This window comes from Sminthopsis crassicaudata, chromosome 4 (genome assembly GCF_048593235.1).
Source record: "Sminthopsis crassicaudata isolate SCR6 chromosome 4, ASM4859323v1, whole genome shotgun sequence".
Classification (NCBI taxonomy): domain Eukaryota; kingdom Metazoa; phylum Chordata; class Mammalia; order Dasyuromorphia; family Dasyuridae; genus Sminthopsis; species Sminthopsis crassicaudata.
Window position 1 is genome coordinate 235,303,693 of NC_133620.1, and position 8,393 is coordinate 235,312,085.

Here is an 8,393-nt window from a genome sequence, read left to right on the forward strand (position 1 = left end):
CATCAGCAATTCAGGTTTCTTTACCTGGGGATGTGCAAGAGGAAAGATGGATGGCAATTTTTATAATTTGACTACTGCTAAAAGTATACACTGATATGGTTATCATTGTTACCATAGCTGGTGGTAGGCAACAATTTCTCAAGCCTAACTGTCAAAATGACCTAAACAAATACAAAAAAAGAAATGATTGCCTTTTATGCAATTGTAAATATCTCTCCCTTTAAGAATGATGAGACAAGTGATGTCCTGGGTAACTAAGGGGTAACAGAGAAATCCTGAAGTATTGATTAGATTACAATACTTGAGGTAAGCAGGGAAGGGCACTAATGGGGATAAACTCAGTCTGATGATCCCACAACTGTGAAGATCTTAGGAAATCCCACTTTACTATAGCCAATCAAAAATCAAGTTATGATGTTAAACCCACAAGGTTAAATTTTCCCCATAAATCTGCCCATGGCCTACGCCATCTTTAATGAATTCCTTTTGGGAAACACCACAGTATTCTGCCTTGTGGTATCTTAAGCTAACTCTTTTAAGGTGCTAAACTTCTTTACAAATTTAGCCTGCCATTCAATGATGTACTCCCACTTCATGGTGTATTCCCTTTCTTATGGTTAATTGCGAATTAATTTGTTTTTTTTTTCCCTTTTTAATTGTTAAAAGATGTTTCCTTCCTATATACATGCTCTCCTATATCTATTTCATATTTATGATAGCAAGTGTCTTTTTCCTCTTCATTTTGTCTGCAACCTCTTCTCATAAATAAAAGTAACTTTTGGTATGTGCTTTGTATTTTGCATGCTTTGAATTAGGATTTGCTATCCTGACCTCATCATTTGATGTCAACTACATTATTTGGTTAACAAACCTCATTGATACATTCAGTCTATGCATTCATAGTTAAAAGTTTTAGATCCCAAAAATATTTTAGACTTGATGATTTTCTCTCTATTATTTAAGGACATCAAGAATGACAAGAACTATGTATTGAACTGCTCTGTTAAAAAGATGTGACTGGTGGCTGTTGTCCTTTGTACTTAGAGAAGACAAAAATGTTATCATCATTCAAGTTACACTGTGACCAACTATGATTGATTAGATTAATGTGAGTTCAGAATACTCTGCCACAGGTTGAGTACAAATAATCAATATAAACTTTTCAAGTGGATTTTCTAATTTTATACAACTCACCATTTCTTTTGAGGTAATTCAATTCTGTTTTGCTCACAGAGCACAGCACCTTTTCTGATGAGGGCATGTTATGCTGGTCAGTCCTGTGCCAGTGTCTCCCATGTTGTGCAATTAATGCTAAAATTTTCAAAAGAGACGTTTAGAGTGAGGTTTTTTTTAGCACCCTTTCTGTCCACCATATGAAAGCTTGCTTTGTGTGAGTTCTCCATAAATTAATATTTTTGGCAAACGTTTGAAATTCAAGTAATGTGGCCAATTTAAAAGAGTTGTGGTCTCTACAGTAGTTTGATAGTTGGCAGTTTAGTTCAAGAAAGGACACTGTCTGCTATTTTATCCTGATTTTCAGAACTTTTGTAAGACATTTTAAATGGAAGCAATTAAGTTTGCTGACATGGTGCTGATAAACTGTCCAGATTTCATAGACATACATAGACAGTACAACAGCTCTTAGACTTTCACATTTATTTTTTAATACCCTCTCCTCTCCCACACTTTCTTTCAAAGGCTCCTAAACATTAAGCAAGCTCTAGGAATATGTGTTTCAACCTCATTATCAATGTGGATATCCCTGGAAAGTATACTACCATGGTTTGTTAACTTATCCTCAATATTCAAAATATCTGTATTTGCTGTAACCAATGGTTCCACATATGGGATGGAATAGTACTGCATAATAGAGCCCCTGTGTTTTCTTAGTTTTAATTGTTAGACCAAAATTAGCACAAGCAGCAGAAAATAGATGCATGCTTTGTTGCATCTTCAGAGTACCTTTGTTGCAGCTTCAGAGGCTGTATTGAGTACACAATCATCTACAAACAAAAAGCCATGTACTAACATTGCCACCACTTTAATTTTGGTTTGTAGTTTTTTTCAAGTTAAAGAATATACTATATGACCTCATTGCCACATGCATCCTCACTGATGGCATTTGACAATATGAATGAAAACATCTTGCTAAAAATCATGGAAACAAGCACACTTCCTTGCTTCACTCCAGTGGTGATTAAGAAAGCTTGAGCACATTGTGCATTGTCCAAAACCTGGGAAAGCATGCCATCATGAAGCTGATGTGTTATACTAATGAATTTTTCTGGGCAACAAAATTCTGACATAATTTTCCCTAAATCTTTGTGACTGACAGCATCAAATGACTTGGTCACATCTACAAATGTTGTACAGATAGACATGTTCTGCTCCTAACATTTTTCTTGGAGTTGACATGCAGCAAACACCATATCAAATGTTCTTCTTCCCTTTCTGAAACCACAATGGCTGTCAATTAGGTGACCTTCTCTCAAGTGAAATATCAACCTATTAAGGACAACTCTAGCAACTTTCTGGCAATGAGTAAAAGAGAGATCCCCCTGTGATTGTTGCAGGATAATTCATTCCCTTTATCTTTATAGAGATGGACAATGGAGGCCTCTTTGAACTCCTGGAGTATAATCTTTTTTTGTCATATAATCTCAAAATATTTAGTCAGATTTTGTGTGAACAATGTACTTCCCCCTTTGTAAATCTCAGATGGAATAGAATCAGCAACAACTACTTTGCTACATGAGGACCTCTTCTTTAGTTGGAATTTCAGCTAGGATTAATTTTTAATCTGAGGTAAATGATGAATGGCTTAAACATTGATTGATGATGGTCTACTTAGGACACTATGGACATGTTCACCCCATCTCTCTAGGATTATATCCTTATCATTAATCAACTCCATCAGCACTGAGCATCTGAAATGTACCACAGCTCTTCGGCCCATAAATATTCTTCAGTATATCATAAAAGCTCTTTGTACTTTTAATATTAGTATAAAACTGAATTTCATCTGCCTTCTTACTAGCCTTCTGACAGCCCCAAGAATCCTGCATCTCTCTATTTTTTTTTATTTTTATTTTTTTTGTATTTTACTTTTGATGTAATTGATTGCTACTTTCTTAGAATAGGATGAACTCTCTGCTGGTGTACCCTGGGAAGTTCTCGTTTTTTCATTTAGCAGCTCTGAGTATCCCTATCATTTTTGTCAAAACAGTCTTGAAGTTTGTGAGTGTTATGGATCCAATTGAGCTAATTCAATGCTGTGTGGCAAATCTCTGAAAGTTGTCCTCTTTTCTGCTTCACTGTTGCTAACAAACTATTTCCTCTAAGAGAAAAGTTCTAATCTGTTGACATTTTTCTGGGAGTCATTTTGCTTTGGGGGTATCACTTTTGTTGAATGTTAATATTTACCTTGGGGAGGATCTCTCTGATCAGTCCAGTACTCAGCACCATATGCCTTCATCACTCTTATATCCTGTCCTAATTCTTCTTTTTTACAATCACATAATCTATTAAATGCAATTGTTTGGTGCAAGGGTGCATTCATGAAGTTTTCTTGCATTTAGGTAAGTGGAAAACACTGTTGATGTTGAGAAAGTCATGAGATGCACAAGTTTTCAATAGTAGATGAGCATTGCTATTGCTGTTTCCAACATCCTCCCAAGGACTTCCTGCCATGTCTCTTAGTATGAGCCCACTCTAGTATTAAATCATCCAGAACTATAATCATGTCCTCTTTTGGTAAATTGATGGTAACTGTTTCCAGGTCATCATAATTTTTTTCTTTGACTTCAAGAACCAAGCTCTAAAGGTTTCACACTGACAACATCAGCCTATTCCTTACATATTCATGTAGATACCCGCCTAACATACCATAGGATTTGAGACCCCTTAGTTATATTCAAATTGGTTTAGCCTGTCTGCCAAAACAATTTGTAAGAGTGTGGTCACTTTGCATATTACAAATTTTTTGGAGCCAAAGTGAAAGTTAGGTGGATCCAGTAAACACCAAAGGTGGAAAGTAGCCCTGAAAATGACTCAGCAGACTTTTTCACTATACCATCAAAGTGCACCATTCAGTATACTTTTTCAGTAGTATCATCAGAGGTATTACAACCCAAAGAACTAGGCTAAATGAGTTAGGAATGCACATGACAGTAGAGTATAACCACCATATTTGAAAGTTTATAATATAGTTAAAGAGACAAGATTAAAAACACATAAAACATTATATAACAACATATGACAACAGTAAAAGCAATCATAGCTGAAAGGGAATCTGATGCTCTGCTAATTGGATTACTTCATTTTAAAAACTAAGAAACTGAGACCTAGATAAGCGACTTAATTAAGGTTACCTAGGCAAGTAGCAGAACTAGCCTTTGAATTGAAGTTCTTTGATTTTATATGATGTATACTGAAAAGAATGACATAATTCCATTTTTTCAGATAAGAGAGTGATCAGTGAAGTCTATTATGATTTGATTAGCTTTTGCATATGATCAGAGCCTTGAAATGGGCTCAAGGGGCTGGAATGGTTTCAAGAAATGAATTTTTTTTTCTTTTAATAGTTTTTTATTTATCAGATATAGGCATGGGTAATTTTACAACATTGAAAGTTGCCAAACCTTTTGTTCTAATTTTTCCCCTTCTTCCCCCGCCCACAGATGGCAGGTTGACCAATACATGTTAAATATGTTAGAGTATAAATTAAATACAATATATGTATACATGACCAGACAGTTGTTTTGCTGAACAAAAAGAATCGGACTTTGAAATAGTGTACAATTAGCCTGGAAGGAAATCTAAAATGCAGGCAGACAAAATTAGAGGCATTGGGAATTCTATGTAGTGGTTCATAGTCATCTCCCAGAGTTCTTTTGCTGGGTGTAACTGGTTCAGTTCATTACTGCTCTATTGGAACTGATTTGGTTCATCTCATTGTGGAAGATGGCCACAAACATTAGAATTGATCATCATATAGTATTATTGTTGAAGTATACAACGATCTCCTGGTCCTGCTCATCTCACTCAGCATCAGTTCAGTCTCTCCAGGCCTTTCTGAAATCATCCTGTTGGTCATTTGTTACAGAACAATAAAATTCCATAATATTCATATACCACAATTTATTCAGCCAATCTCCAATTGATGGGCATCCATGTAGTTTCCAGAGGAAATGAGTTTTTTTAAACATGAAAAAGGAATAGACTTCCCCCAAAGATCCCATCTAATGTTGAAATATTGGAAAGGATTTCTGTGAGTGGTATAGTATTGAAAGAAAAAAAAATTTTCCTAAGTAATAGGATTATTTGATTTTTTGCCTAAAATGTGTTCTTAGAAATGAAGTGTGAGGAAATTGTAAGGCAAAATAGAAGAAATAAAAATTATTTCCATTCCCCAAACTTGCTGAATCTGTGTGATTTTAATACATTTGAATTTAATATTTTAGCAGAGAAAATAATTCCAGTAAGAAAACGTACTTATGAAAACAAATTTTATAGTGTTAGAGAATAGCAGGCTCCTATAAAAGTAAGTTTGAGAAATGTTGATTTAAAGGATAATTCATCTTCCCATTATCATTCCTATTCCATCAATCTAATGCTTTGCACTCATACTTTTTGCTTCACCATAAATTATGGCACTATATGTCATGAGTAATCTCAGTCTTATATTCTCTATTCCTGGTGATAAACCATTTAGTATTTTGTTTGATCCTTAAATATTTTCATTTCTTCATACATCACTTGTAATACTTAAGTAATATCCCACAGGTATTAAGATAGACCCTCTTAACAGTGACTGAAGATCTAATTTAAAATTTATATAACATACACAAATCTTTTTTTTTCCAGAGCCACCAGCAATTTTAAGATTTTAACTTAAAATCCAATTTATTTGCCTTTGCCTTCTATATTTGTTCTTATTTCAAATATTTTATATATATATATATATGTATGTATATTTCAAATTATTTCAAATCTTTGTCTCATTTCTTTTATTTCAGATGTATTTCAAATATATTTCTTCTTTCAAACATAAATATGTATTTGAAATGAGAGTACAAATATAAAATATATATTTATTTGTCTATTTCTAAATTATATATCAGAGTATGCCTTTTAAAATTCAAAAAGCTATTTTCTTTATTTTTGCATTTCTTCCTCCTTGGACATCAAATTTTGTTGTATTTGTGTGTACATGCACACGTGTGTGATATTTTCCTTGACTCACTTTTATTCCACTATTCCAGTGTAATAAAGTAGAATCCAATCTCCTTGCATGACTCAGATAAAACTTATCCTAGTAACTCTATACCCCTCTCATTTTGATATTTAAATTTTCACCCCCAGCTTTGAACCTGAATTGTTGCAAGTAATAAGGTCATCTCCCGTCTTATTTTCCTTTCCATTAGATTTTCTTCCATTTCCTTTCTTTCTAATATCCATGTTCCAAGTTTATTGTAGTTTTTTTTTTTTTCTTTTACCCATTATAGGGACAGTGATATTATGAAAGGACAATACTCTTACTCTCTCTCTCTTTCTCTCTCTCTCTCTCTCTCTCTCTCTCTCTCTCTCTCTCTCTCTCTCTCTCTCTCTCCTCTCTCTCTCTCTGTCTCTGTCTCTCTCTCTCTCTCTCTCTCTCTCTCTCTGTCTCTGTGTGTGTGTGTGTGTATTTCTGTCTCTCCCCTCTTTTAAGTGATTTACTCTGTCTCTTTCCTCTTGTTTTTAAGTGACTATTTCTCTCTCTCTCTCTCTCTCTCTCTCTCTCTCTCTCTCTCTCTCTCTCTCTCTCTCTCTCTCTCTCTCTCTCTTTCTCTCTCTCTCTCTTTTCCTGAGGTAATTGGGGTTAAGAGACTTACCCAGTGTCACATAGCTAGGAAGTGTTATGTATCTGAGGCCAAATTTAAACTCAGGTGCTCCTGACTTCAGGCCTAGTGTTCTATTCACTGTGCTAGTAGATTTATAATTTAATATTTGAAGATTCTTTTGGGCATTGCCTATGAATTTTATTTTTTTTTTGCCTTGGTTTCTACATTTTTTGGGGGGATTTATTAGACTATGGCAACAAATTGTGTTATTTCTTCTTACTGTTCAGGAAGCCCAGTGATTCTTAAAGGTTTGTTATCATAATAAACACCTCAAATTTCCCTTATATTTTGTCCTTTTATTTTCATTAATTGTAGGTATTGTTGAATTTTTTAAGTATTTGTTCTATGCTTCCTTTCTGGCTATCTATAATTCAGTGTCTTCCAACTTCTTAGTTCTTTGTCCATTTTTTTTCTCAAAAGATTTGATTTCTGTCTTTATTTTTTTTTATAATTTCTTTCATGTTTTCTCTTTTATATCTTTTTAAAAACTATCCATCCACTCTGAGTCTTTGTGACTAACTCACTTTTTTTTAACCTGGAGAGGTACTTTTAATTAAGGCAGGGACGATCTCTCCTTCTTTAGTTGCTCACCATCCTAGAGTTCCCTTTACTATATTAGAGTATGTATGTAGGTATGTATGTATATGTGCGTAATCAGTGTGTGTGTGTGTGTGTGTGTGTGTGTGTGTGTGTATGTGTATGTGTGAGTGTGTACGTGTGCTCATGAAAAAATTCCCTTAGACTTGCCATTTGAAATGGCTGAAATTCTAAATCAGACAAGAGAGCACTTAAGGGTACCTATTTGATGTGAGACAATAGCTCTATTAGCATATATTTGGATGATGGCTCTCCTCACAATTGGTGCTTGCTGAATATGGTAGTAAGATAATCATAGGCAAGGATTGGAGGGGGAGGGAGAGAAGTCAGAATCACTTGGGGGCAGGACAATGAGGAGAGAGTTTAGAGACTCTGGACTCCAGAATTCAGGATACATATTTGGCAAGCCTCATGACAGCTTGCCTGCCTCTTTCACTTCTCCCACTAAAGACCAAGAACTTTGATTTATCCTGACTCTGACTGACTCTAAGGCCTTCCAGGGAGCTATCCTGCCACAACTGTCACTATAATCATCATTTCTTTCTAAAGTGGAGGTTGTTTTCCTGTCTTCTTAATTATTGGAAGCATTGTCATAGTGATACACACAGAGGTGGGGAATGGGACTAGAACTTCAGAGAGGAAAAGGCACATTACACAAGGAATACTAGGTGGAAGAGCAGAGGCAGTGAGTTTAGTTTGCAGGCTGGAAGGGCCTTTGACATCATCTCATGCAACTTCCTCATTTTACCAAGAAGAAAACTGAAAGAGGAGTGAGGTGAGAGTCATAGCATTAAAGAAAGTGTCTGATGAGCCTTGGGGAGCCAGTGCCTAATCCAAGAGATAGGTCTATTAACAGTCCTCACTTCCAAAAAGCTGCAGCACCCATTCCACCCTCCTTTGATCCTCCTGTAGCAC